At 42.6% G+C, this 26,978-nt stretch overlaps 1 long non-coding RNA gene across 1 annotated transcript in view; it reads right to left on the reverse strand.

Moving 5' to 3' along the window:
• The window catches only part of LOC141580334 (uncharacterized), a 171,985-nt gene that overhangs the window by 99,184 nt on the left and 45,823 nt on the right, over positions 1–26,978 (reverse strand). The window contains exon 3 of the long non-coding RNA XR_012512564.1: positions 4,050–4,200. This is a non-coding gene — a long non-coding RNA (uncharacterized LOC141580334). The remainder of the gene's footprint in view (positions 1–4,049; positions 4,201–26,978) is intronic.

Consider the following 26,978-nt stretch of genomic DNA (forward strand, 5'->3'; position numbering starts at 1 on the left):
AGGGGGCTGCCTTCTTGCTGTGCACTCACATGGCCTTTCCTGGCGTGTGCACTGAAGAGTCGGGGCAGAGGGAGAGCTTCCTCTTTTTATAAGGTCACCAACGCTACTGAATTAGGACCCCATCCTTATTACCTCCTGAAAGCTCTATCTCCAAATACAGTTACATTGGGGGTTAGAGCTTCAACATATGAGTGAGGCGGGGGGCACAATTCCTTCCTAGCAATGTCTGTGATGAGTTTCACTATGCCTCAAGTGCACAGTTCTTCCAGCCCAGGCACCTTTCTCATGGGCGTTGTGTCTGTGAATAAACTGTACAGCCTACTTTCTTAAAAGAAATCTATACAAATAATTTCCATCCACAGTCTGTCGTCTTCCCCTTGTGCAGATCGGCTGCCCTCCCCTACTTGCCATCATTATTAAACTGCAGAGATAATTGCCCGTCTTCGGGCTGCAGTCCTCCCACATAACCCAAAGCCATTGCCATTTGTCACAACGGATCATGTCTTGAACTCTGACAGCCAGCCCTGGAAGCAGGAAGAATGCTCATTTTCCTCACCCTGCTGGAGCTTCAGAAGAAACTCAGCTCAAAATAGAGACGCTATTGAAGCAGGAGACTCATGAGGAGGTACACAGCCTATCAATACCTCAACACCGGCCTCTCCTCGCCCTCCAGTCCTACTGATGGCGGCGTGAGAGCCACTGCTGGAGGCTTTGTAATCCAAAACCATTAAGTATTCATGGGGCTGGCAACCACAAATAGAAAATGAATTGGATTGCTCCCTTTCAAATTAGTATAATGACATTATCTGGGAAATGATGATTTAAAAAATAGTTCAAAACATGGGTTTGAATGTTCTTCCTACCATTCTGCCCAGGCTCTTCTCTATTTTTTACAATAGAGAAAGTCCTCCGTACTTCACAATTAATCCCTGAGCACTCTGAAGTTTACCTCCTAGGTATTTCTTGACTTTTCATCTCTTTGATATTCCATCTACCCCTTCTCAAGTCCAGGCTACCACTCCTGCTCCCACCTGGGTAAACACATCTGCCTCCTAACGGACCGCTGTGCCTCCAGGTTCCCTTCTCTGATCCATCCTCCACACAGAAGCCTGAGTCAGCCTTCTAAGACAGCAACGTTCCTTGCCTCGTTCCTGCATGAAACCTTCTGGTGGCTCCCCACGTCCCTCAAGACAAAGCCTATGCATTGTAGTATGGCCGACAGAGCCTCCCCCATGACCCGGTCATCCTGTTAACTCATGATGTTGCAATGGATCAGGCCTCCAGAGGATGCTGCAAGACAGTCAAGCCACATGTGTTGTCACACTCAAGTTAGCTTTACACACCTCTTTCATCCTCATCCTCAGGAGGCCAAGAACCACATAGGTAGAGGGGCTCTGAAGAAACACAACATGGAGGCACTTACTTGTCTCTAAGCAGGAGATATCTAAATCATAGACTGAGGGCTGACATTGGCTCAGAGACCTCCCCCTCCCCTGGGATGGACTTCAAAAGCAGCAGTGTTTTAGATAAAGAGCAAAAATATTCCACAGGAAGTTACACCCATTGAAATTTACACTAAAGGTGGTATTGAGAAACTCTTTAAATCATGTGGCTGTCCTCCATATAGGGATAAATCGCAAAGCAACCTCATCGAACATTTTAAATGAATCATCCTCAAAACAGATTCTCCTCTCTGGAGGAGCCCCGTTCCATTCATCCGCGATTGCAGTTGTCATTTTGCACAACATGAGAATGACTTTGACAGTTATGCTGATCCGGAGAGAGGAAAGGGGACAAGTCGGGCAGGACAGATTAGTTCTGGAAAATTAGGCATTTGCTGGGTCACCCTGAGGCTTTCAGCTTTGAGTTTGCCCTCCCAGAGCATTAAGTAGGCCTGAAACATTTCTAAAATGAGAACTATTATAGTGCCAGTTGCACAGAGCAACTCTTGAGCTGCCAAACAGATGGGAGCCGTGTGGAGATCAAAGGCTGCCAATAACCCAAAGGCACAAGCCATGGCTCCACCTCCATATCTTGGACACAAAAGTTGGAGCATAACCTGGGCACTCTGAGCCCACTTCCCAAGAAACACATCAGTCCATTGAAGGAATCCCACCACGAGGAACACAGAGCCAATCAACATGTTGAATGAGGAAGCCCCTCTTGCAGACTATCTCCCTTTCTCATTTTCCATTATCTATTCTTCTAACCAAACCATGCCCAAAATGCTACCTGAAGAACCCCACGCTCAGCACAGCTGACCTTTGATCATCATAAAGCTAGTCACAAAACTGTCTGTTTCTCCAAAGGACAAACCTGCATGCCTCTAACTGGAGGCTTTCTGCTGGAAGTTCAGGGTTGATGCAGGAAGAGAAGGACTCAAAGGCTCTGGCATATTCCCTGCCTTCTATCTGATACAACAGTGTAGAGATGACTCTGCCAGCTTCAGACCAGGCCCAGGTCCAAGAGAGTTATCGCTACGTATCTGGGATGTGCTCATTAGAAAAGTGCTCAGCCTAAGGCCAGGCGCAGTGGCTCATACCTGTAATCCCAGCCCTTTGGGAGGCCAAGGCAGGTAGATCACTTGAGGTCAGATCACTTGAGGTCAGAAGTTCAAGACTATCCTGGCCAATGTGATGAAACACCGTCTCTGCTAAAAATACAAAAATTAGCCAGCTTGGTGGCAAGCATCTGTAATCCCAACTACTCAGGAGGCTGAGGCAGGAGAATCACTTGAACCTGGGAGGCAAAGGTTGCAGTGAGCCAAGATCATTCCACTGCACTCCAGCCTGGGAGACAGAGCATGACATCTCAAAAAAAAAAAAAAAAAAAAAAAAAAGTGCCCAGTGTAAGTCTTTCCCTGCTCTCACCTCTTATCCTTCCACCCTGACCACCAGAAGAAAGAGGAATATTTAGTTTCTAAAATTCCATCCATTGGCTTTATCCCGAGGTCCCCATCCCTGGATGCTCAAGTCAAGGCTCTGCCTATTTTTGCTGGAGTCTGGGTTTCCTCATCCCCATGAGAATAAGCATAGCTACGGCAGTTTTCTCCAAACTCCCTTCATGGGGCTGAGTGCTCAAGTCTCAAAGCTAAGGAAGAGATTTTTCTTAGAAAAAGCAGCAGAAGAAACCTTTCAAGGAGGCCTCCTGGGATTACAGCAGAGGCAGAAAGAAACCAGCCAAGCCCATGTGTCTAAGAGAGTTTGCTGAGCCCAGGGGTACCCTCCAGCACATACAGGTTCCACATCAGCAGAAAGAAAACTATGACCTACCTCCCCAGAACTCTCAGTGACCTCCGTTATTCTAGCTGAGCCATCCATTTCTTGGCATATGCTAATCCCTTCCTAAGCTGTGGGTAAGAACAAATCCTCTTTGTGGAAGTGAAGAGGATCATCCACTGAGTTCCCGGCAGGTGCATGCGGATGGACTGATCAGATCATGAGTGTCTGAGGTCTTGTGGCAGGTACCTCTGGCAGTCACTGCTGGTGCCTTGCCCATTCCTCCTTGACTCATCATTCTCATGTCAAGCCTATGGCTTCCAGCTGTTTTCAGTAGGCTCCTGACAGTCTCTGCCCTAGGGTTTTGTCTGGCCAACGGGCCCACTCAGGCCATGTGCAGAGCAGGCCAGAAGTGCTGAGGAGTTAACATCCCCCACCACTGAGAGGGACCCTCCACCCATGATGGATGAGGAGTTGAAAGATCAATGCCCCAGATCCCTCACCCCTTGGTTGCGATAACTCTGATCACATTTCACAGTCTCGCAGAGCTCTTGGGCCTGATGCATCCTCAGATGCCCACAGCGCCAGCCTGCTAGCTAACACACATTTTATTGGCTTCTTTCCCTTCCGTCTCTTACTTCCTCACTCCACATTCCACCCCCACCTCCCAGGGCCTCTTGGGATTAGAGGCCAGGTCTCTGCTCCGAAGCCCAAGATCATTTATAACACCAGGCTGACAACCACCCCCAACCCCCATGTACCCAGCTGCCCCTCAGAAGCAGCCAGCAAAGTTGGGCACTGTGGGGTCCTGTGCTTAGAGCCCATACTGACCTGAGAGGCCACAGCTTAGCCACGGATGCTGCATTCCTGGCATTCCATGCCTGTTTTCTGCATTCAGATCCCAACCCAGGTGTTTGGCTATACATCCAACATCTAGCAGGGGTTTTTTTTTTTTCCTTCTTTCTTTCTTTAAGTTGGGCTGCTAAAAAAGAAAAAGAAAAAAAAAAAAAAGTAAAAGGCTATAATGGTGGAGATTCTGGCACTGGATGACCCTTCAGGGCCATTCCAACCTTGAATTTCTGTGAAATGATCCACAGCAGCCCAAGGCAAAATTGGATCTATAATGAAATTTCTCCCCCTTAAAAAGTCACAGTTTAATGGCTATTCTAATTGTTGGGGAATTTATGAAAAGGGACCGCAGCCTAATTCTGGAAATTAACCTAGCACCAGCTGCAGCTTCCTGGCCCCAGTGCTGTGGACATATATCCTTGTCTTCACACATATGCTCATCTGGACATGGGGTGGTCTCAGGGGGCTGAGGCATGCAAGATGAAATCCCACAAATCTCCATTATTAAATCCATGATATATTTCAAATCCCACCCTCCATCTTGGTAATGACGCCTCTGACATCCCTCCAAAATAGGAGGGAGGGAGGACAGGTGGGAACAAAAGAAGGAGAAAGGTTCCCCTTCTGTTTGTCCCTTATCTACCATCTCTGATCTGTCATATTCCTGGGTGCAGTGAAGGCATTTCCATCCTCTGAGACAGGTCATGCAGAACAGGGACTGCTAAAGAGACTGCCATCCATTGACTGATATAAATCTGCCCAATGTCACCACCCTTCGGTCCCATATTCTCAGGCTGCCTTACACTAAACCAGATCCACTGGGACAATCTCTCCAGAAGACCTCTGGGACCCAAACTTGATCTTACCCCTCTTCTGTTCTCTCCTCCGACAACTAACTTACCTTTTCCCCTCTCCTTAAGCAGATATATGGAAAGCCCCTTAAATCCCAAGTGGAGTCCATCAGAAAATAACCCAGCCTTAGACAGGAACCTTCGAGATAGTCTGTGTTTGCCTAAAACCTCTGAAGGATTCTCCCCAGGCTCCTTGGGGTATGGATTGACCCCCTTCTGTAGTTACAGTACCTCCATGAAAAGGTTTTGGAAGTCTTTACTAAGACACAGATGGGCAATTGGGAAATTTGCAGTTATTCAGAGAAATTGGGAGTCTTAAGACTCCACCTCTAACCCCAGAGAGTCTTTCATGAGTAACATTCCTACAATCACCTCCCCAGATCCTACCCATCCTTCAAAACACAGCCAAATGCCACCTTCTCCAGAAGAAAAGCCTAATTCGTTGTGTCAAAGGAGGCTTCCCTTTCCACACTTCGCTGAGCCACCCTCCTCAGGTGGTGCCTCACATCACCCTCACTTGTGTGCATGCCTCAGCAATCTCAGTGGGCATGGGGTTCATGGTGGACAGGGCCTATCTCCCTCATCTCAGGCCTCAGTCTCCACTCACAACAGTGCATAGAGTCTTTCTGCTGAGAGGAGTTGCTCCACAAATGTTAAAGGAGGGAGGTGGGTAAAGGAATAACTTTCTGGTCCCACTGTGACAGGAGTGACCATGGGAGGGCATTCAATGATGCCCTCGCCTCCTGACATGAACACTAAAATATTCTGTACATGCACAATGTAGTAATAATAGGACTGGGTGCCTATACCACCACTAGCTCACTGCAGCAAACGCTGACTCCTCAACAAAATGGAGATGGGAGAGAAAGAAAGGAAGGGCGATCAGGAAGAGGGAAGGAGAGTCCTTGTACCAGTCAGGGCCCAGTCAAAAAAAACATTAAGTACCTTCATAGAAGGGTTTTAAGACAAAGAACAAGTTCCAGAGTATTGGAAGAGCAGAAAGACCACACAGGGAAACAGGGGTCCAGCCACAGCTCAGCACTAGCAGGAATATGCTACCACTTCTAAGGTGGTAGGTCAAAGGAAAGAGGTGGCATGACTAGAGCCCAGGAGACAACCATAGTCATGACCTGGGCCCACAGAGAGACAGAGAGAGGCTGTCTGTGGATAACAGAGCCACAGTGGGGATGTAGCCATTGTACTAGACACTGCCCCAAACAGACACGGGGAGAAATGCCCTGGCTTCTTCCTTCCGCCCACCCTCCATTCTCCCATTGGTGCCTCCCATTAGCCCAACATAGCCAAAGCTACCGAGAAACGTAGCTTGAGCAGTCAACCACCCCATGGAGAAGACAAAGCAGGGGCTGACGTGGGTCTGAGACCAGCAGTCCAAGGGCCAACACTCTGCTTTCATTTCTCCCACAGTAAGCACTTCCCTCCCTCTGCATGATCCTGGGTTCTCCTTTTTTCATGGATGGGCTCCTTTCTCCCTAGGCTTCTCCCACTTCCTACGCTGGGCCAGGCCATAAGTGAGACTACTTCTATAGGTCTGCTGCCAGAAGGTAACCAGCAGGCCCAGGTGGGTGGCCAGCTGGACCCCGGATGGTCAGTCCCTAATTGAGGAACACCAGAAGGTCTGGCCTGGCCAATCTGGGATTGAGGGCAGTGCGGGCAAAAATCACCCAAACTCAGCAATAGGCCCAGGAAAATTCCGAACTCCCAGTTCTCACACCCCACCCCCCACATTCCATATGGGCCCATAAAGTCAACTTTCTCAGGGCCATATAGTTGACCTGAACTCTCAGAACTTGTTTGGAGGCATAGATCTGGGCATTATCCTCCAATTCATTCTGAAGAGAAGCACCAAAGTGGTTTCGTCCACATTAGAGAGGAATTAGGAAGCCTGCTTTGCAGAAACATGCATGTGCGCACACACACCCACACACTTATGTGCACACATGCATGCTAGAATTCTCTGGATATTTCCCCAAAGTTCTCCTTAAAACGGATTCTTTTTTTGCCCTGGATAAGCCAAGGCTTTGGCTTGAAAGCCCAATGTTCTAACATTAAAAAGCCACTGTTCACAAGAAACACACTTTAAAACCTGGGAGCCAGTAATGCTGAGAACAATTGACTCTGACGTTTACGCAGAGCTCACGCACCCATGGATGCTTATAGGACGACATGGAAAAAATTCCACTTTGCAGAAAAACAGCTGGGTGTGGAAAAGCATTGTTTATACTTGAGCATCTGCCTCAGGAATTTGACACTTTAAATAAGCTCATTGCCACCCACCTTGCCCAAATGTTCATCAGAGAATGGAAAAGGGCTGGGGAGGGCAGGCAGGACTGTCCAGGCAGACTCAGGCCCCTGGCATCCCAGCCTCACCATCTTGAGTTGGCCTAGCCCCACCGCTATCCTACCCCATTGTCCTGAGGTTTGCTCCATCAGGTTCAGCCTGTGTTTTAGGGCCTGCCATTGACTTTTGGAGAGCACAAGGGGTGCCCAAACACAGGAGATGGGACAGTGGTGGCCACTCAGCTCATCTAAAGGAATTCTTTCTTGGGGCCTGGAGATACCTACGGGAGAGAGTCACTGAACTGGCTGCATGCCCAGAACGTGCCCACTCCTGCCCCTCACCAGGATATGAAGGCTGACCCAGTGGGACTCTGAGGGTCCCCTTCCTAGTGGTTGTCACAGCCAATACTAGAGAAGAGGGTCTAGAGAGGTTTGTGTCCTGAATTCTTGTTTCTTCTATCAATGACCTTCTTCCCCCTGTTCTACCTGGGGGCACCTCTGAAGGCCTTAAAAACACTCAGAACTCCCAGATACCCCAAGCCTGCCATGAGGGATCCTGGGAGCAGATGCATACCAACGAGGAACTAAACCTTAAGCCCCAGAGCTAACACCCAAGTGAGACTGTGGAGGCGGGCAATCCACACTGGGCTCTGCCAATCCATGTCCCACATCTCAGAGAGCTGGAGGGCCATGTCATGGCCCACAGAGTCTGTGGAAGTGCAGTCATCTAGGTGTATGAAAAGGACCCTGACCAAGAGCTCTAGAAACAAGTTCACCTCCAGTGAACTTGTCTAATGAGGAACTGTGACCTCCTCCAGTCCCAAGGAGGGACTGCCCATCTTGCCAGCCACATCTCTGCTGTCCCCACCCCTACTCCATGCCCCTCCCTCATCTGCTCTAAGGGCCCTTCCACCTTCACAGCACACAACAGGGACACTGTTGTGCTGTGGGGCCTCTGTGCCTACACCCATGCCTTTCCTCCTCCTGCAGGGCTCTTCCCCACCCAGAAAACCCTTCCCCATGGCTGCTATGGCCCTTGTCTTGAATAAAAGACAGTGAGGACCTCTGAGCACATGGCTCATCTCTCCTGTGGACAGAGAGCCCCACAAGGACAGGAATCAGAATGTGTTATCAGTCCCGGGCCTGGCACAGTGATATTCCACAACTCAGTTCATATAAAGAGAAAGAAACCACATCACTTCATTATATTAGCAATGCTTTGTCACCTGACTGGGATGGACAGTGTTCCACAAATCTGACCTGTTGGCCACAGACATGAAAGCAATCTTCTCCATCATCTGACCCAGCCAAGAAAGAGCCAAGCCAGCTGCAGCAGCCAAAAACAATCACTGTCTTTTCCACGTATCTACAGACTCAAACAAGCATGGACTTTTGATAAAGCTCCTCTGGGTTTGAATTAATTTAAAGGGTTCCCCACCTTGCTACACTCATTTAAGATGACACATAAAAACAGACAAATCATCAAGGCATATTCACTTTACAAGAGGCGGGCAAAGAATCCCAGTTTCCCTGGAACAGCATTTGCCAAACAGTCATTTTCACACCATTGCTGCAATTTTTTCTGCCATCATCTATTTACCATCTACACTATTATTTATTTTATATTTCTCTTCCATATTAACATGAAAATGACTTTTACTTAAACGTAGTTGCTCATTTAATGCATTTTCTTTTTCTTAACAGCCACTAAAACAAACACAAAATAATTGACAGTTCTAAAAGTTTGTACAGAACCTAAAATCTTTTTGCCTCTCCACTGGGTCCTGCGTGTCCCACTTGCCGGTGGCCCCAGTTTGCCCTGCCAGCCTCTAGATGCACTGGGATGTAATATCAACACTCTGCCCCACCCTATCAATGCACTGCGGTTCCTAGGTTCTCAGGACGCCTCATCCACCCTGCCCGGCAACTCTCGAGCATGCAGCTAAAGAGATGACGGTGAGCAGAAGCTGCAAACACTGGAAGGCAGAAGACAGAAAGGCAAAGCCAGGCTTTGTGCTCATTTCAGGGAACGGCCACACCCACCCCAGCTCCCACCCACATGCTTTTCATCCCCAGGGCCGCTCCTGCCAACAAGAGAAGCAGCACAGGGAGCCCTTTCTCACAAAGATCCAAGAGCTGTAAGGTCTGGGAAGGTGAGGCTGAAGAGCCTTCCCATTCTTCATGGGTTGCCTAGGGGGACAGAGGCCATACCACCAGCAACAGCAATAATAATGGCAACAACCTGTGTTCCCGGAAGTCTTGCTGCACAGGTGCCAGGCACGTTTTGTACGGCACCTGGCACCACACATCGTTAAGCAACAGCTAACCTTCTTCTGCAAGGTTAAGGAAAACAGAAAGGCCACAATAATCATAAATGTGCTTTCCTGGGTGCCTTCCCTGTGTAAGGCTGGGATAAACACTTGCATACATTTGCTTATTTAAGTCTCACATGGCCCTTTAAGGTACTATTACCAATGGGGAACCTGTTTTTGTTTTGTTTTTGTTTTTTTTTTTTTTTGAGATGGAGTTTCGCTCTTGTTACCCAGGCTGGAGTGCAATGGCGCGATCTTGGCTCACCACAAACTCTGCCTCCTGGATTCAAGTAATTTTCCTGCCTCAGCCTCCCGAGTAGCTGGGATTACAGGCATGCACCACCATGCCCAGCTAATTTTTTTGTATTTTTAGTACTGACGGGGTTTCACCATGTTGACCAGGATGGTCTCGAACTCTTGACCTCATGATCCACCCGCCTTGGCCTCCCAAAGTGCTGGGATTATATGCGTGAGCCACCGTGCCAGGCTGGGGAACCTGTTTATAGAAGGGGATCCTGGGGCTCAGACTACTGAAGTGAAGGAACAAGCCTGAGGTCAGGTGGCACCTTCATGTTTGAACAGCAGGAGTCGTCTATATCCAGTTTATATGGCTCCAACACCTGTGAGCCTTCCACTGCTTTTCCAAACCTGCCTGAGACTAACCTTCCCCAGACATGGTGGTATCCTCAGGAAGATACTATCATCCATTTGGGATGGCCAAGAGCCTTGAGCACTGTGGCCAGTGGGGAAACACTGTCTTCAGAATTTCCCACCAGCTGTCTTGGCCAGCAAGCAACCAGGATCCTGCAGCTAGGTGAGGCACTGAAATGGAGAGTTAAGAGGAGACAAAGCTTAGCCAGGTAATTGTATCAGCAACCTCAGGGCTTCCCAAGAGCAAACTCGTATTACTAAAAGTCTTCCTTTCAAAGCAACAAACCAAGAAGGGCTGTCCAAGCACCATCCACCTTTGCTGGGGTAGCATGTTTATCGGTAGCTAGTAGAATGGAGCAGGGCCTTAGCACGCAGGTTTCGTTTGCACCCAGTCCGGGGAGTCTGCAGTGAAGGGTGACTCAGAAGGGGTTTCAGCTACTCTGAGAAGCTCTGGTGCCCTGCAAGCCCCTCATATTCAGCCCTCATCCTGCCCATCCATCCTCGTGGCTCCTGCTCCTCACATAATCAGATTCTAATGTAGCCATTCAGCTTCATTGATCTTTCTATTGAATCCAGAAACACAGTCTTTCTTTATTACCAATTTAAGGTAACATTTATTACAGAATCTCTTGGCCAGTCTTGTCTGTTTTATTATCTTTTAATTAACATTTTATCATTAAAAATGTGATACATGTACATCACACAAAGTTGGAAAATAAAAAAACATATAAAGAACATAAAAATTGCTCAAATCTAATCATCCAGATATAAAGACCATTAACATATGATATATATTTTTTCCTCTTTCCATTTTTTCTCTGTGTCTCTGATTATTTTTAATTAAAAAAAGAAATCATGCTACATATAGCTTGTACCCTGGTGTTTTCACTTAATACATTATGAATATTTTCTCATGTCATTTAATGACAGGATTCTTCAAAAACATGATTTCTAACGACCACAGAGTAATCATCATATGGATGAGCCATGATTTAGTTAACTGTTACCATATTGTTGGACATTTCAGCTGTTTCCAATTTTTTCTAAATAATGCTACAACAAATATCTGCATGTATATAAGTACATATGTGAATCTCTGAATCTTTTTCGGGATAAATTCATAGAAGATGAATGGACTGGCCCCTTGGTATGCATATTTTTCAGGCTCTTGATACAAAGCATTTCAGAAAGCTGGTTCAAAGTACCCACCCATTCCCTGAATATCAAAGTGCCCATTTCACTGCATCCTCAGCATGGCTAGATCTTCTCATTCTTCAAGTAATTTTCCTCTTGAAATATGAAAAATGATATATTGTTTTATTGGGCATTTTTTGAATGTTAGTGAGGTCTGGCGTTTTTCCATATGCTTATTGCCCTTCTCCTTTCTTCTTTTATGATTTGGTTATTCACATCCTTTGCCCTTTTTTCTATCATGCTTTCATATTCTTCTTATTGAACTCTATAAGATCTTACATAAACATGAAAGATAATTCATGTTCATGATATTCCTTTATATTATCTTCTGGTTTTAAGAGGGTAATTTTGACATTTATTACTTAATTCATCTGGAATGTATTTTAATGTATAGCATGTGACAGCAGTTCCCACACTTTGATGGGAACTAAGTACCCTACTCTGCACACTGGGGTGGAGCTTGGGAACCTACATTTTAAGAAGTACTCCGAGGAATTCTGATGCCTGTGAACACCTTTGAAAAACACCGAGATAGTGAAAGAACCTAATTTTTTTTTTAGTAATGAATTAATTGCCTCAGCATATTTATCAAATGACCCTTCTTTACCAATTGCTGTAAAATGTTGAATAATAAACTACATTCCTATATCCCCCTTGGGTCTGTTCTTAAGCTTTATTCTGTTCTGTTGATTTGTCTTTCAATTTTTGTGTCAGAACTATTATATTATTATTATTAAGGCCTTGGAATACACATAGCTGGACATAGAAATAGCCCTACAAACTCCTATTTTTCAAAATTTTCTTGATCATTCTTACCAATTTGTTAATTACCACATAATCTTTGTAACATTTCTCCCAAAAATCCTTTTAGAATTTTGCTTGATAGTCCCATAAACTGAAAATATAATTTAGAGAAATTAGTATCAAAATGACAGCTAATATCTATTGAGCCATTTCCATGTAACAGGCACTGCTCTAGGCCCTTTACACATATTAACTCACAAAACCCTTGTAGATGGGAATGTTGACACCCAGAGATACTTAGCAATTTGACCAAGCTTATGTATCCTGTAAGTAGTAAAGCTGGCACTTGGATCCAGTTAACTATAGCACTCTTCCTCTTAGTAGCATGCAGCCCCTATGTCACATACATTCAAAATACGCAGTCACAGAAGGGGCTTCAAGATGGTTGACTAGATGCATCTTACACAAAGAGGAACCAAAATAGTATGTAGATAATTGAACTTAGAATAGATCATCTAGAAGGAGAAGGAAGTGAGGCAGCCTGCTTAGCTGGGATTGACTGTGAGTCCGGAGAGGCTCCCTAATGTGAGAAAAGGGTAAGAGAGAGACCTCCAGCAGTCCAGATTCCCACCACATACCTACAATTCTAGCCATGGGAGAGCCCCTCAACCCTCAAGGCCCCAAGTCTGACATACAGAGTCCCCTGGAGACTGCACTGCTCTAGAGAGGGAGCTCACGCTGGGTCTCACACACCTTGGAATCCTAAGCAGCTGCAGTACAGTGCCACTTTGAGAGCCTAGCTCCCACTAGACTGTGTCCTGTCCTGCCACTTGGCTGAGATGAGAGTCAGGAGGAGCAACAACCCCACTCCCCAAGCAGAGGGGTAGCCATGCATTTTCGCATGCCTAAGGACAAATTCCCCTGCCTGCAATTACCACCTGAAGGCTGCTGCAGGGCTGAAGTATAAGCAAAGATTGTGACCCCTGTGAAATCTGCCTACCTTGGATGCTTCCAAAAAAAGCAACCCTGCCCTCCCCAGTAGCAGGACTACAACACAGACACTGCTCCCTGGCCTAAGCATGCTTAAGCTTGCAGATCACCCTGCCCCTGACTACTAAAGTCAGCACCCGCATACACCAATGGGAGGCCTGAAGGGAGTTCTACCCAGCCCAGCTCCATCCCCAAGACACCCAAGCATACCATCCAGGGGCCTGGGGATTTCTCAGCCCAGCCCACCACCAGTGACATCTGAGAAATCCCTCTGGGGTCTGAAGTCAGGTCCACTAAACTTCCTGCCACCACCATAGTGGGAAGCCACCCACATGCATCATCTTTGGCTCTGGGGACCTACCTGTCCAAGCTGTCAGAGCCATACCAACATAAACATGGACTGCTGGGTTCCCAGAAGGTTGTTTAGCCACTGCTACTGCCATTGCTCATACCATTCCTGTTGCCCATGGGCATGAGAACCCACCTACCTGTGCAACCTATTTCTGTTGCCATTTCTGGCACCCAAGCAAGCCACCAGGAGGTCCACGGAGGGGCCCACCTGGACTAACACCAAATCCAGTGACCATCACTTGGGACCCAAGGACAGGCATGCTCAGCCAAATGCTACCACCTCAGGTGCCCAAAGTATGGCCCATTTGGCATCCCAGTCCCCCCAAAAATCTTCACCATAACCTCCACTAACAACCATACCCTAAGCCACTGAGAAAATCATAGACACCATTGACACTGTTTACAGCTAAGAAATTATACAGAGACTACACTACTGAACACACCCAGAATCAGAGCCAAAGTACCCTACCCAACCAACAGCATACATACATCTTCAGGAAACAGTTCTCCCCTATTAAAGCAAACTGAAAACACTGGAAGAAGTAACTGTGACACCATGACACTATATGTGCAGATATCAACATAAGGATACAAGAAACACGAAAAAGAAAGGAAACATAATACTGCCAAAGGAACACAATAACTTTCCACCAACAGATCCCAATCAAAAAGAGATTTATGAAATTCCAGATAAAGAATTCAAAATAATGATACTAAAGAAGTTCAGTGAGACAAGAGAATTCAGAAAAATAACTTAAGATGTAAATGAAAAATTTACCAAAAAGCTAGATATCATAAAAACAGAACCAAATGGAAATTCTGAAACTGAAGCATTTACTAAATGAAATACAAAATGCATTTGAAAGCTCTGACAATAGATTAGGTCAAACAGAAGAAAGAATCTCAGAACGTGAAGATAGGCATTTTGAAAAGGAAGCAAAAGCGTTAGAAAATCTGTGAAATAAAACAAAATATGAAAATAGCTCAAGTGTAGCCAGAGATTTAGTCATTCAAATACAGGCAGTTCGTATTTCCCCCAAAATAAACAAAATTCAAAAGGTTTTTACCATGGCATATTTTAGTGAAATTTGAAAGTCAAAGACAGAGAAAATTCTAAAAACAGCACAAGAAAGGCATCTAGTTATCTACAAATTAAACCCTATCAGACTAACAGAAGACTTCTCAGAAGAAACTTTACTGGCCAAGAGAGAATGGTATAATATAGTCAAAGTGCTAAAAGGAAGAAACCACCACTCAAGTATACCATACCCAGAAAGATCATCCTTCATAAATGAAGGAGAAAGTAAGTGTTTCCCAGAGAAGCAAATGCTGAGGAAATTCATCACCAGTGGATGAGCTCTACAAGAAATGCTTGAAAGTGTCCTGCACCCAGAGGAGAAAGAACAATAACTACCATCATGAAAACATAAAAGCCACTGGTAGAGAAAACATACAAACAAGGAAGAGAAAAAATTCAAATGTAACCACTATAGAATACCACCAAACCACAATGATAAACAATACGAGAAAAAGAAAGGAACAAAAGACATACAAAACAACCAGAAATCAATTTTTAAATGACAGGAATAAGCCCTCACATGTCAAAAATAACCTTAAATGTAAACAGATTACCTTTACATTTAAAATATATGGATTGGCTGAAAGATTTAAAAAAATGATTCAACTATTTTCTGCCTTCTAAAAACTCATCTCATCTATAAGGACACAGATAGATTGAAAATAAGGGAATGGAATAAGATATTCCACGCAATTGGAAACCAAAAGTGAGTAGGAATAGCTATGCTTATATCAGATAAAACAGACTTTAAGTCAAAACAGTAAAAACAGAAAAAGAAGATCACTGTATTATAAAGGGATTAATTCAGTAAAACGATAGGATACTGCAATTCTAAATATATATCCACCCAGCATTGGGACATACAGATATTTGAAGCAAATATTATTATATCTAAAGGGAGAGATAGACATCAACACAATAATACTTGGGGACAGCAAATCCCACTCTAAACATTAATACATCATCTAAACAGAAAATTAGCAAAGAAACACTGAATTTAAATTGCATATTAGACCAAATGGAGCTAAGAGAAATTTAAAGAACATTTCACTCAACATTCTCCTTATCAGCACACAAAACATTCTAAATAATAAATCATACATTAGTGCACAAAACAAGTCTCAAAAACTTTTTTAAAATCAAAATCATATCAGCTATCTTTAAAGAGAAAATCAAAAAAATTGTTGAAATGAAAGTCAAAACACAACACACTGAAACCTACAGGACATATCAAAACCAGCTAAGATGGAAGTTTACAGCAATAAACAAGTATCTCAAAAAAGTAGAAAGATTTCAAAAAAATCTAATGATAAACCTCAAGGAATCAAAAACAAAAACCAAACCCAAAGTTAGTAGAAGGAAAGAAATAATAAAGATAAGCGCAGAACTAAACAAAATAGAGATTTAAAAAAACACAAAGAATAAATGAAATAAAAAGTCATTTTCTTAAAAAAATAAACAAAATTGATATACCACTTGCTACAGTAATCTAGAAGAAAAGAGAATGCCCCAATAAACAAAATCAGAAAAAAAGGAGACATTAAAACTCTTATCACAGAAATACAAAAGATCATCAGAGAATATTATGAACAACTATACACTGACAAACTAGAATACCTAGAGGATATGGATAAATTCCTTGACATATACAGCCTACCAAGATTGAATCTGAAAGAAATAGAAAACCTGAACAGACCAGTAACAAATAATGAGATTCAATCAGTAATAAAAAGTCTCTCAGCAAAGAATAGTTTTGGATTGGATAGTTTTGCTGATTAATTCTACCAACCTTTCAAAGAAGAAATAACACCAGTTATCCTCTAACTATTGCAAAGAATTAAAAAAAGGAAATTATTTTCAACTCATTCTATGAGGCCAACATTTCCCTGATACCAAAACCAGATAAGGACACAACAAAAAACTAAACTACAGCCATATCCCTGTCGAATGTAGAAATAAAATTTATTAACAAAATACCAGCAAACCAAATCCAACAGCACATAAAAAAGTAATACACCATTGTATGAGTTTGTTTTCGCGTAAATCCAAACCATATCATTCCACCCTAACCCCTCCCAAATCTCATATTCTCCCCACATTGCAAAATACAAGAATTCCTTTCAACAGTTCCCCAAGTCTTGACTCATTTCAACATTAACTCATAAGTCCACAGTCCAGTCCAACGTCTCTTCTAAGACAAGGCAAGTCTCTTCTGCCTATGAGCCTGTAAAATTAAAAACAAGTTAGTTACTACCAAGATACAATGGGAGTACAGGCATTGAGTAAGTACTCCCAGGAGAAGTCAGCAAAAAGAAAGGGGCTAGAGACCTCATGCAAGTTTGAAACTCACCAGGGAAATCATTGAATCTTAGAGCTCCAAAATAATCTCCTTTGACTCCATGTCTCATATCCAGGCTACACAGATGCATGGGGTATGTTCCCAAGGCCTTGGGCAGCTCTGCTTCTGTAGCTCTGCATGGCTCAGCCACCATGGCTGCTCTCAAGGGCTATCATTGAGTGTCTGCAGCTTTTCCAGATGCCTGGTACAAGCTGTCAGTGTGGCTACCATTCTGGGGTCTGGAGGGTGGTAGAACTCCTTTCACAGCCCCATCAGGCAGTGCTCCAGTGGACCCTATGTGAGAGCTCCAACCCCACATTTTCCCTCTGCATTGCCTTAGTAGAGGTTCTTCAGGAGGGCTCTGCCCCTTCAACAGACTTCTGCCTAGACATCTAGGCTTTTCCATACATCTTCTGAAAAATCTCCACAGAGGCTCCCAAGCCTCAACTCTTGCACTCTGTGCACTCACAAGCTTAATATCAAGTGGAAGCATCCAAGGCTTATGGCTTGCACCTACTGAAGCAGCAGCCCAAGTACTGGGCCCCTTTGAGCCATGGCTAAAGCTAGAGCAGCTGGGATGCAGGGATCAGTGCCCCAAGGCTGCACATGGCAGCAGGGCCCTGTGGCTGGCCCGTAAAACCATTCTTCCCTCCTAAGTCTCTTGGCCTGTGATGGGATGGTCTGCCTCAAAGCTCTCTGAAATGCCTTCAGTGACTTTTTCCCATTGTCTTGGTTGTTAATACTTGCCTTCCTTTCAGTTATGCAAATTTCTGCAGCTGGTTTGAATTCCCCCAAGCAATGGGTTTTACTTCTCTACCACATGGCCAGGCTGCAAATTTTCCAAAAATTTTACCCTCTGCTTCCCTTTTAAATATAAGTTCTAGTTTCAGGTCATTTATTTGCTCATGTATGTGACGATATGCTATTAGAATCAGCCAGGCCATATCTTGAATGCTTTGGTGCTTAGAAACTTCTTCCATCAGATACCCTAAATCATCATTCTCAAGTTGAAGTTCCACAGATTCCTAGAGTAGGGGCACAATGCTGCCAAGTTCTTTGCTAACACATAATAAAAGTGACCTTTGCACCAGTTCCCATAAAGTTCCTCACCTCCATCTGAGACCTAATCAGCCTAGTGTTCACTGTCCATATCACTATCAGCATTTTGTTCACAACTATTCAACAAGTCTCTGGGAAGTTCCAAATTTTCCCTCATCTTCCTACTTTCTTCTGAGCCCTCCAAACTGTTCCAACCTCTGCCCATTACCCAGTTGCAAAGTTGCTTCCACATTTTCAAGCATCTTTATAGCAATGCCCTACTTCTCAGTACCAATTTTCTACATTAGTTTGTCCTCACACTGCCACAAAGAAAAATCAAAGACTGGGTAACTTATAAAGAAAAGATGTTTAATTGACTCACAGTTCTTTAGACTGCACAGGAAGCATGGCTTGGGAGGTCTCAGGAAACTTACAATGATGGCAGAGGGTGAAGAGAAAGCAGGCACATCTTAAATGACTGGAGCAGGAGGAAGAAAGAGAAGGGGGAGGTGCTACACACTTTTAAATAACCAGATCTCATGAGAACTCACTATCACGAAAGCAGAAAGAGTGAAATCTTCTCTTATGTTCCAATCACCTCACTCCAGAGCCCTACTCCAACACTGGGGATTACAATTTGACATAAGATCTGGGCAGGGGCACAAATCTAAACCATATCAACCATGATCAAGTGGGATTTATCTCAGGGATTCAAGGATGGTTCAATATACACAAATCAAATGTGGTAAATCACATCAACAGAATAAAAAGGAGGAAAAAATGTGATAATCTCAACAGGTGAAGCAAAAGCATTTAACAAAATTCAACATCCCTACATGGGTAAAACTCTCAATAAATTAAGCATTTGAATGAATATAACTCAACATAGTAAAGGTCATACATGACAAACCTACAGCTAACAGCATATTAAATTGTGGGAAGGACAAGGATGCCCATTTTTGCCACTCCTACTCAACACAGTACTGGTAGTCCTAGCCAAAGCAATCAGGCAAGAGAAAGAAATAAAAGACATCTAAGCTGGAAAGGAGGAAGTCAACTGTCCTTGTTTAAAGATAATATAATGTTATATTTAGAAAAGACTCACCAAAAACTTCTAAGTCTGATAAATTCAGTAATGTTACAGAGTAACAAATCAATACATAAAAATCAGTAAGGTTTCAATACACCAATAAACTAGCTTAGAAAGAAATCAAGAAGATAACCTATTTTCAATAGCTACAAAAATATAAAATACCTACAAATAAAATTAACCAAAGAGGTGAAATATCTTCACAAGGAAAACTACAACACTAGTGAAAGAAATTGAAGAAGACACAACAAATGGAAAGACATCCCAGGCTCATGAATTAGAATAATTAATATTGTTAATATGACCATTCTGCCAAAAGCAATCTACAGATTCAAGGCAATCACCATCAAAATAACAATGTCACTTTTCACATAAATAAAAAAACAATCCTAAAATTCATATAAAAAAATCCTAAAAATTCATATCAAAATCCTAAAATTCATATCAAAAAAACCCTAAAAATGAAAAAGAGCCTGAGTAGCCAAAGAATTCTGGAGTAAAAGAAACAAAGCTGGAGGCATCACACCACCTAACTTCAAAATATATTACAAGGCTACAACCAAAATTGCATGGTATTGCTATAAAAAACAGACACATAGACCAATGGAACAGAATTGAGAATCCAAAAATAAATCCATATATTTAGAGCCAACTTGTTTTCAACAAAGGTGCCAAGTGTTTACACTGGGGAAAGGATACCCTCCTCAGTAAATGGTGATAGGAAGAGTAGATATCCATATATTCATAGACTGGATATCCAGAAAAATGAAAGCAGACTCCTCTCTCACCATGTGCAAAAATCAACTCAAGATTAAGTAAGACTTAAACATAAGACCTAAAACTGTAAAACTGCTAGAAGAAAACATAGGGAAAACACTTGAGGACTTTGGTCCTAGGCAAAGATTTTATAGCGAAGACCTCAAAAGTGCAGGCAACAAAAACAAAAATAAATGAAATTATAATAAACTTAAAAGCTTCCACACAGTAAACAATCAACAGAGTGAAGAGACAATCTGTTAAAATTGGATAAAATTTTTGCAAAGTATTCATCCAACAAGGGACTAATGTCTAGAATATATAAGAAACTCAAACAACCCAGTTTCAAAAAACAAGCAAACAAATAAATAATTCCATTAAAAAGTGGGCAAAGGACTTACATAGACATTTCTCCAAAAAATCCATACAAATAGAAAACAGGTATATGAAAAAATGATTAGCATCACTAATAACCAGGGCAATGCAAATCAAAACCACAATAAGATATGTTTTTAGACCAGTTAGATGGCTATCATTAACAAAACAAAAAATAACATATGCTGGTGAGGATGTGGAGAAAAGGGTACTCATACACTGTTGTGGGAACATAAACACTATGGAAACCAGTATGAAGATTTTTCAAAAAAACCGAAAATAAAATTTCCATATGATGCAGCAATCAAACTATGGGATATTCATCCAAAGGAAAAGAAATCAGTATATCAAAGGGACATATGTACTCAAATGTTTATTGCAGCATTATTCACAATAACCAAGATATGGAATCAACCTAAGGTCCAAATGCATGAAGAAAATATGATCTACTAAACCACATATGCACAAACCACATATACATGAAGAAGATGGAATACTATTCAGCTATACAAAAGAATGAAATCCTGTAAGTTGCAGCAACATAGGTGGAACTGGAAGTCATTATGTTGAGGGAAATAAGGCAGACACAGAAAGACAAATATCACATTGTTCTCATTCATATGTGGGAGCTAAATATGTTGATCTCTTGGAAATAGAGAGTAGAATGATAGATATCAGAGGCTGGGAAGGGTGTGTATGTGGCAGGGCAGGGATGAAGAGATGAAAACAGATGGGTCAATGGGGACAGACCATACAGATAAATAGAAGTTATACGTTCTCATGTTCAATAGCAGAGTTAACAACAATAAATAGTATATATAGTCAAAGTAACTGGAAGAGAGAACTTGAAATGTTTCCAACACAGAGAAATGATAAATCCTCAAGGTGACAGAATCCCCAACAACCCTGATTTGATCATTATACATTCTATGCATTCAACAAATTATCACATGTACCCCATAAATATGTAAAATAGTAGGTATCAATTAGAAAATATGCACTCTTCCAATTAATAAACATGGTATTCTTTTCAACTGATTCAAATAATCTGCAACGACTTTCAGCAATGTCCTATAATTTTTAAAATTTGTTCAACTTATTTTTTATTCTGCTTATTCTAGGTGTTTTATGTGTTAGACAATTACAACGAAATTGTTTGTATTATAGCATTTTCTAAGTGGTTAATATTGAAACATAGGAAAGCCACAGCATATAAAGCATTCATGTTGCCTGCCCAATCTTAATGAATTATCTTATTAATGCTAATAATATTTCTATCAATGTTCTTAAGTTTTCTTGGAAGGTAACTACATCATTTCTAAATAATGATAATTTCATTTCTTCTTTTCAATAGCTGTATCTTTTGTTGGGTTCCAAGCCTTATTGCATGAAATAATATTTAAGTAGTAGAGGCTGGGATAAGGGAGAACATCTTATCATATTGTTGGTTTTAATAGAAATGTCTATATTTTTTCCCTATTTTCTACAATGTTGATTGTTAGTATAGACAAGTGGGGTTGTTTGTTTGTGATTTTTTTGAGACAGAGTCTCACTCTGTCACCCAGGTTGGAGTAGAGAGGTACAATCTCAGCACATTGCAACCTCCACCGCCCAGTTTCAAGTGATCCTCATGCCTCAGCCTCCCTAGTAGCTAAGATTACAGATGTGCCCTACCACATATGGCTAATTTTTGTATTTTTAGTAGAAATAGGGTTTCCCCATGTTGACCAGGATGGTCTTGAACTCCTGGCCTCAGGTGATCTGTCTGCCTAGGTATCCCAAAGTTCTGGGATTACAAGCATGAGCCACCTCACCCTGGCCTGACAATTGTTCTTTTCCATGTTAAGAAAATATTCTTTGCACCACAGCATTTAAATTTTTTAACCATTTCTGATTTTCACCAATCTTTCTAAAATTTAATGCTTGGCTTCTGTCTTCTTTAAACAGATTTAGAACATAATTTACATTGAAGATTCAGAACCATTGATTATTATGTAATGTTTCCAGACACATGGAACTCTCCCACCCTTAGTAATTAATCCATCCCTCAACACTATGTTTTTTTGAAATTGAGTTTCTGTTTTTTTATATGTCTTTTCTATGCTAGTAGACTGTCATGTCTTGCTAATGTCAAATTATCTGCCTATTCCTCTACCCTTCTAAACTTTTGTGAACATATAAATTAGAAAAATCTACTGATTAAAAGTAGAATTTCTAAAAGTAGAAAACTTCTATACATTAAAAGTTATATATAAAGGGAGAATAAGCTCTGAGAGAGCAATTTCTATATGAGTAAGATTAAAGTCTTATTACATGGTAAACCTTGGATGATTTTACCTGTTCACTAAACTTTTCCTTTTATTCACTGGTTATCAGCTCTGTTCTGGAGAGGAAAGGATTCCAAGTAGCTGAAGCATTAGGCAGGAAAGTAAACATAATCATGCTTTCGGAACTTCAACAACAGAAAGGGAGTAAACAAGACAGTAAAACAGAAGATTCAGTTAACTCAACACCTCATTCTACCATAATTCAGTTGGCTTTCTATAAACTCACTAGAAGTTTTCATCCTAATATCTGATGAAATTATTGCTATTGATGTCTTCACTACCCTGGAAAGAACATGGAAAAGGAAAAATAAATAACCTATCAAGGCAAGTAAATACTTGTTATATGTGTTCCACATGTTAAAGTACTGATACTACATGAGACATGAGACTCTATGCTAGGAGCCCTAGGGGTTAATCCTGCAAAAAAATTTAACGTGCACATAGGTAAGTATATTAAAAGTCAGCACATGTAAGAGAGTTGGGGCTGTGATTTTTCAAACCCAAATAAACACATTTACTAAGTTTAGGTAGAAGCACAAGCAAAGGGAAATTGGCACCCTGTCATATGCAGTGGGAAGAAAGGCCATGGAAATACATCTGTGCATGCGTGGGTGGATGAAGGGGGTCATCATGCCCCCCTTTCCTGCGTTCTCCGTGCTGAAGCTGGCCCCAGGCACTGCTCAGTTCCAGACCTGGCTTGTTTTCGTGGCACCTGGAAAATTCCACACACACCCACACTCCCATATACCTGTCTTTCTTTTGCTACCAAATGGCCTACAAACATTTACTTTAAATAAGTATACATATTTTTATAAAAGTGAGCTTATTCTAAAGTAATATATGCATGTGTTTAAAAATATCAAACAGTAAAAACAGATATGCAATTAAAAGTGAGTCTCTGTTTTACCATCGGCCCCAAGATTCCCTTCTTATCTAGAACCATCAATTTCTGGTATATCCTTCTAGAGATAGCTGCAAATGTACAAGCATATATGAATGTATACACATCCTCTTTTATATAGACGGTAAGTTGTGCAGCTTGGTCTGCACCTTGCTTTTTCCACTTATCTACCTTGGGCATGGGTTAACCTGTAACTCAGTGGGCTCAGGTTATTTCCCATGATCCTTGTAAGGCAGATTTGTAAACCACCTTCCAGAGATGGCAACGGAACACATTCTGCATCCCTCTATCTGGAACATGGTTCTGCAACTCTGCACAGCTGTCTGGTCATGTTCAGGTCTCTGTATAAAGGTCACCCCAGGAGATAAGTCTTCTTCAATCACCTCGTCTGAATGATGGGGGTATTCCCTCACTCAGGTACCTGTATGTATCTCAGAACCTGTATGTTTTCTTCATACCATTTAAAGTGGAATCTAACTGTTTTCTTTGCCAGTTTATTTAGTGACTCACCATCAATCTCTTCTCATGAAACAGCAGCTTCCTGAAGGTCAAGGCTGTGATTGTCTCAGTCACTTGTAATCGTGCCACCCTCCACGTGCTGCCACATGGTAGGTGCTCAGTATATGCTCAGTGAGTAAATAAAGTAACCTGTGACTTCACAAATCTCCTTAACCTCCTGAGTGAGGGATAGATAAGATGATATGAGATCACTGGGGTAAAAACTAACCCCAATTTACAGATGGAAAACAAGTTTGGGGAAGGAGCACAAAGCCACAGAGTGGGTCAGTGGTGAGTCAGACTTACAACTCAGACACTGGGACTCCAAGACCCAGGCCCCTTCAACCCCCCAGGAAATACCAGGTCATGCCAATTGAAGCTCAGCTTCCAAAGTGCCAGCAGTTACTTTCCAATAGGAGCTCAACAAGGCAGATATCCATAAATAAAGGGCCAAGACCCCCTCATCCTCTTTCCTTCCATTAAGATCCAAGGTTATGTCCCAGGTCACCCAAAGAAGCAGCAAGTCTGGCAAGGAACACAAACTATCCCTCTCACATTTGACAGATATCAGGGGCCTTGGGTACCACAGACAATTCACTAATTTCCTCTCACTCTAGCTTGGCCAGCCTTGAGAGAAGAGGGAGGGCAGGGATGGCACCTTCTACTTCCTGCTCAGCCTACACACTTCCATCAGTCATTGTGTCGGCCACGGTGCAGCAACCTCATCACGTTACTACACCTCCAGGTATGACTGACCTGCGTGCTCCAGCATGTGTCCTATAACTGCAAGCCATGGCTGTAAGGGGGAAAAGACAGGTGCATCCCACTTAGAAATCTGCCCTTCTTCCAATAGACCCTGCTTTCTGTGGACCACCTCCTTAGCTGGCTCATCTGGAGACACTCTAGGTTAACTGCAGAGTCGTCCTTTACGGAGAGAAAAGGAACACTGCCTAGACAGCAGCTCCTTACTTCTAACTTGAGCTACACACACTCAAGCACTGATCTTCGGGCTGGTGTTGGTCCCATTCTGACAACCATCATTTGATGAACCTAAAGCATGACAGAACTCGTGCCACTCAGACAGAAGTTAGTGTTCTGTGTAGTTCATGTCCTCTATAGGAAGAAAAACATATGATTTCTCCTCCAAATCAAGACAGTCTTGAGCATAAAAAGATCAGTCTTAATACTTATGTCAGGACTTCAGGTATGAATCAGGACTGTCTGAGCAAACCAGGTGTATGTCACTCTAACCAAGGCAACAAGTGTGCTGGTCCTAACAGCTGTGAACACATCTCTCAGCTTGGACCATTTGTCAAAAGACTCAAGTACATTTCTTCCACTGCTTTGCATGCATTCAAAAATTCCCACACATGTGCACATCAGTATAATATTCTTAAGAACTATGAAAACAAGTATAGTCTCCACTTCAAGAATGAAGACACAGGGGCAGAATAATGTAAGGAGACTTGCTCCAGATCCCACAGAACTTAGTGGCAGAAGTGGAACTACAACTCAAATCTCCTGACTTCAGCCCCATAAAGAAGCCAATTCATCTCCTGCTTCCACTGTTGCTGAGTGCTGATTTACATACCTACCAAAGTATAAATGGGCCCCTTTTGAAGTCACCAAGGTGAACTTCCACTAGGAACTAACAAATCGCTATTTCCTAAGAAATCCTGAGCTGAAGAAATTTCTCTCTTTTTCCCTAATATAATTTCCAGTGGGCTTAACTTATTTCATATAGAAGCAGGAAAACATACCGTCAGAGATGCATGCACGCTCTTCTTCTAAAGACAATCACCAACAGAACATGTAACCTACACTTTTCTAATTGAAGCACATCTCATTCTAGAGCGTAATTTGGGAGGATCTCTTCTCCTAGAGGTAAGAATCAGGACTGTCTTCCTCGCTGTTATACCTCACCTCTTAACATAGCCTCTGGCACAAGCAGGTGCTGAAATTCCATGAGTAGATAGATGAAGGATGGATATGTGCACACATGCATGCATGCATGCATGGAAATGAGTTGGTCTCCTTTGATTGGAGATCAGCTGTATTTACTGGAACTTAATAAGTAGGTCATCATTAAATTTAACCTTTGATGTTCACTGTCTTTGCTACTGATAATTCAAAGGCAGCAGTGCAAGAACATAGGGGAAGGAAAGGGGCTGGAGAACACTCTAACCCAAACCAGTGAATACGGTGAATTCAAGAACCTGAGCTTCTCAGAAGCCGCGCCTTTGAAAGGGCAGCCATCAGGCATGAGAAGGAGAAGGAAATGTGTCAACTCAGTGGACACTGAGAGGTCCTGGGGTCTAGGCCAAGTCCCCTGGGTGAGAGTTTCTGAGGGTCAGATGAGTCCATGAGCAGTCAAAGCAGGACACATGGTGAAGAACGGGAGAACGCAGGGAACAGAAGAGAATTACAAGCTTCTCCAGCAAGGAATTCTAATTCATTGCCACAGTGGTAATTTTAGCCATTTTATTGTTCCTCAGAACTATAAAAGCAAACCAAATACACGTTCAGAGCAGCTTCGCTGGCCTGGAAAACCTCTTATTTATGGTTGGGGAGGTTTGTTCAGAGGCCACAAATACAAAGGCACCTCAAGCAGTGATGCTATTTTTCCAAGGAACTCCCTTGCTGGCAAGTTTTCCTGGCCCTGGAAGAAAGCACATTCTGTGTACCAGGGATAACAATGGATCCAGAGTGTTTCAAAGACAAAAGAGCTGGGGGTTAGTCCAGGGTCTGCCACTCATTAGACAGGGACCCGTAGCCAAGCCACTGACCTTCTCCAGTCTTGGTTTCTTACCTGTGAAACAGAGCCGACAATGCTGCTGGCTCACAGGGCCGCAGTGAGGATGAAGAGCCTGCCACAGACACAGCATAGTCACTTAGTGACCTGGACTTATCTGTCCACTTAGAGGATTCAAAATGTGATATAACTTAGCAGATCAATGCTTCTCAAATATTTAAAATAAAAAGTTGAAAAAGTCAGATCCTAGTAAACTATTCATTTCTGGGGTCTCAAATTAACTTCAGGTTTGACCCAAGTTAACATACTCTTCTATCTTGTCAAGATAGCCCTACACCTCAGACAAACTCCCTGACAATGCAGACAT

The sequence above is a fragment of the Saimiri boliviensis genome, chromosome 1, assembly GCF_048565385.1.
Source record: "Saimiri boliviensis isolate mSaiBol1 chromosome 1, mSaiBol1.pri, whole genome shotgun sequence".
NCBI lineage: Eukaryota > Metazoa > Chordata > Mammalia > Primates > Cebidae > Saimiri > Saimiri boliviensis.